The 4,551-nt window shown below is 47.9% G+C and overlaps 1 pseudogene; it reads left to right on the top strand.

The window, feature by feature from the left end:
• The first annotated feature begins 3,024 nt into the window (after positions 1 to 3,024).
• On the top strand, positions 3,025 to 3,142 carry LOC126099449 (5S ribosomal RNA; annotated as a pseudogene).
• The last annotated feature ends 1,409 nt before the right edge of the window (positions 3,143 to 4,551 follow it).

The raw sequence follows: 4,551 nt of genomic DNA, 5'->3' as shown, positions 1-4,551 counted from the left end.
TCTTTCTATGTATTCGCAATACATTACATTTGTCTATGTTAAGGGTCAGCTGCCACTCCCTGCACCAAGTGCCTATCCGCTGCAAATCTTCCTGCATTTCGCTACAATTTTCTAATGCTGCAACTTCTCTGTATACTACAGCATCATCCGCGAAAAGCCGCATGGAACTTCCGACACTATCTACTAGGTCATTTATATATACTGTGAAAAGCAATGGTCCCATAACACTCCCCTGTGGCACGCCAGAGGTTACTTTAACGTCTATAGACGTCTCTCCATTGAGAACAACATGCTGTGTTCTGTTTGCTAAAAACTCTTCAATCCAGCCACACAGCTGGTCTGATATTCCGTACGCTCTTATTTTGTTTATCAGGCGACAGTGCGGAACTGTACCGAACGCCTTCCGGAAGTTAAGAAAAATAGCATCTACCTGGGAGCCTGTATCTAATATTTTCTGGGTCTCATGAACAAATAAAGCGAGTTGGGCCTCACACGATCGCTGTTTCCGGAATCCATGTTGATTCCTACATAGTAGATTCTGATTTCCAAAAACGACATGATACTCGAGCAAAAAACATGTTCTAAAATTCTATAACAGATCGATGCTAGGTCTATAGTTTTGCGCATCTGCTCGACGACCCTTCTTGAAGACTGGGACTACCTGTGCTCTTTTCTAATCATTTGGAACCTTCCGTTCCTCTAGAGACTTGCGGTACACGGCTGTTAGAAGGGGGGCGAGTTCTTTCGCATACTCTGTGTAGAATCGAATTGCTATCCCGTCAGGCCCAGTGGACTTTCCTCTGTTGAGTGATTCCAGTTGCTTTTCTATTCCTTGGACACTTATTTCGATGTCAGGCATTTTTTCGTTTGTGCGAGGATTTAGAGAAGGAACTGCAGTGCAGTCTTCCTCTGTGAAACAGCTTTGGAAAAAGGTGTTTAGTATTTCAGCTTTACGCGTGTCATCCTCTGTTTCAATGCCTTCATCATCCTGGAGTGTCTGGATATGCTGTTTCGAGCCACTTACTGATTTAACGTAAGACCAGAACTTCCTAGGATTTTCTGTTAAGTCGGTACATAGAATTTTACTTTCGAATTCACTGAACGCTTCACGCATAGCCCTTCTTACGCTAATTTTGACATCGTTTAGCTTCTGTTTGTCTGAGAGGTTTTGGCTGCGTTTACACTTGGAGTGAAGCTCTCTTTGCTTTCTCAGTAGTTTCCTAACTTTCTTGTTGAACCACGGTGGGTTTTTCCCGTCCCTCACAGATTTACTCGGCACGTACCTGTCTAAAACGCATTTTACGATTGCCTTGAACTTTTTCCCTAAACACTCAACATTGTCAGTGTCGGAACAGAAATTTTCGTTTTGATGTGTTAGGTAGTCTGAAATCTGCCTTCTATTACTCTTGCTAAACAGATAAACCTTCCTCCCTTTTTTTATATTCCTATTAACTTCCACACTCAGGGATGCTGCAACGGCCTTATGATCACTGATTCCCTGTTCTGCACATACAGAGTCGAAAAGTTCGGGTCTGTTTGTTATCAGTAGGTCCAAGATGTTATCTCCACGAGTCGGTTCTCTGTTTAATTGCTCGAGGTAATTTTCGGATAGTGCACTCAGTATAATGTCACTCGATGCTCTGTCCCTACCACCCGTCCTAAACATCTGAGTGTCCCAGTCTATATCTGGTAAATTGAAATCTCCACCTAAGACTATAACATGCTGAGAAAATTTATGTGAAATGTATTCCAAATTTTCTCTCAGTTGTTCTGCCACTAATGCTGCTGAGTCGGGAGGTCGGTAAAAGGAGCCAATTATTAACCTAGCTCGGTTGTTGAGTGTAACCTCCGCCCATAATAATTCACAGGAACTATCCACTTCTACTTCACTACAGGATAAACTACTACTAACAGCGACGAACACTCCACCACCGGTTGCATGCAATCTATCCTTTCTAAACACCGTCTGTACCTTTGTAAAAATTTCGGCAGAATTTATCTCTGGCTTCAGCCAGCTTTCTGTACCTATAACAATTTCAGCTTCGGTGCTTTCTATCAGCGCTTGAAGTTCCGGTACTTTACCAACGCAGCTTCGACAGTTTACAATTACAATACCGATTGCTGCTTGGTCCCTGCATGTCCTGACTTTGCCCCGCACCCGTTGAGGCTGTTGCCCTTTCTGTACTTGCCCAAGGCCATCTAACCTAAAAAACCGCCCAGCCCACGCCACACAACCCCTGCTACCCGTGTAGCCGCTTGTTGCGTGTAGTGGAGTCCTGACCTATCCAGCGGAACCCGAAACACCACCACCCTATGGCGCAAGTCGAGGAATCTGCAGCCCACACCGTCGCAGAACCGTCTCAACCTCTGATTCAGACCCTCCACTCGGCTCTGTACCAAAGGTCCGCAGTCAGTCCTGTCGACGATGCTGCAGATGGTGAGCTCTGCTTTCATCCCGCTAGCGAGACTGGCAGTCTTCACCAAATCAGATAGCCGCCGGAAGCCAGAGAGGATTTCCTCCGATCCATAGCGACACACATCATTGGTGCCGACATGAGCGACCACCTGCAGATGGGTGCACCCTGTACCCTTCATGGCATCCGGAATGACCCTTTCCACATCTGGAAAGACTCCCCCCGGTATGCACACGGAGTGCACTTTGGTTTTCTTCCCCTCTCTTGCTGCCATATCCCTAAGGGGCCCCATTACGCGCCAATGCTCATTAGCACACCATATTACACAGAAGCAAAAGCATAACATAACTCTACAACAGAGTCGACCAAAAACGAACGAAAAAGAAAGTTTATTTAATGTCAGACTTCAAGCGAAATGGACACAGACATCAGTCCTCATTTTCTGAGCCGTTCTCGTCTCGAAGATCTTAGCCAAGACTAACTTAGCGGCAGTGACTATAAGAAAATCGATCAGTGTGTACAGATACGACAGCAAATATTGCACGTAAGTGTAGATGTAGGAAACATAACTCGTGGAAGTTGGAAAATTTACAACCAACCATTTTTTCTGGGCAACGGCCTTGCCGCAGTGGATGCACCGGTTCCCGTCAGATCACCGAAGTTAAGCGCTGTCGCGCATGGCCGGCGCTTGGGTGGGTGACCATCCGGGCCCCCATGGGCTGTTGCCATTTTTCCGGGTGCACTCAGACTCGTGATGCCAATTGAGGAGCTACTCGACCGAAAAGTAGCGGTTTCGGTCAAAGAAAACCATCATATCGACCGGGAGAGCGATGTGCTGACCATCCGAGGTTGACACGGCGGTCGGATGGTCCCGATGGGACACTTCTGGCCTGAAGACGGAGTACTTTATTTTCGTCAGAATCCCCTGGAACTGGAGAACAGACTGGAGCGGCCGAGCGGTTCTAAGCGCTTCAGTCCGGAACCGCTCAAACGCTACAGTCGCAGGTTCGAATCCTGCCTCGGGCATGGATATGTGTGATGTCCTTATGTTAGTTAGGTTTAGTAGTTCTAAGTTCTAGGGGACTGATGACCTCAGAAGTTAAGTCCGATATTGCTCAGAGCCATTTGAACTAAACCCGCCCAAAGATGAAAACAACCATGCATGATCATACAATGATGGCTTTCACGACCGGATAGTGAACTGAGAATTTTTCCGGGTTGTATTGCTATGGTCCATGGAACTCTTCAATACCTCACCTTTCGTCCAAGGCTACGTTGGACATCCTCGGAGGTGCTCCTGGGGTACTGAGTCTTGCCGTGGACCACGGCCATACAACCTGGAAAAATTCTCAGCAGCTGAACCATGCATCAGCAGCTCCTATTAGACGAAGGGGGTCCGACAGCCGGTCAGTTCCAGTAATTTCACTAGGAAGGAGGAACACGGCTCGTGTTGTCTGTAGTTCAGCCATGCCTAGACGGTCGATGCCGCGGTTCAATCGCGTCCACAGTGTTACTTCGTGTCAGGAAGGGCTCTCATCAAGGGAAGTGTCCAGGCGTCTCGGAGTCAACCAAAGCGATGTTGTTCGGACATGGAGGAGATTCATAGAGACAAGAACTGGCGATGACTTGCCTCGCTCAGGCCGCTCAAGGGCTACTACTGCAGTGATGACCGCTAGCTACGGATTATGGCCCGGAGGAACCCTGACAGCAACGCTACCATATTGAGTAATGCTTTTCGTGCAGCCCTAGGACGTCGTGTTACGACTCAAGCTGCACGCAATAGGCTGCATGATACGCAAATTCACTCCCGTCGTCCATGGCGAGGTCCATCTTTGTAATCACGACACCATGGAGCGCGGTACAGATGTGCCAAATAACATGCCGAATGGACCGCTCAGGATTGGTATCACTTTCTCTTCACCGATGGATGTCGCTTATGCCTTCAACCAGACAGTCGCTGAAGACGTGTTTGGAGGCAACCTGGTCATGCTGAACGCCTTAGACACACTGTCCATCGAGGGCAGCAAGATGGAGGTTCCCTGCTGTTTTGGGGTGGCATTATGTGGGGCCGACGTACACCGCTTTTGGACATGGAAGGCGCCGTAACGGCTGTACAATACGTGAATACCATCCTCCG

This window comes from Schistocerca cancellata, chromosome 1, assembly GCF_023864275.1.
Source record: "Schistocerca cancellata isolate TAMUIC-IGC-003103 chromosome 1, iqSchCanc2.1, whole genome shotgun sequence".
Lineage (NCBI taxonomy): Eukaryota > Metazoa > Arthropoda > Insecta > Orthoptera > Acrididae > Schistocerca > Schistocerca cancellata.
The sequence above is the reverse complement of the archived record's forward strand: the minus strand, read 5'-3'. Positions and strand labels throughout refer to the sequence as shown.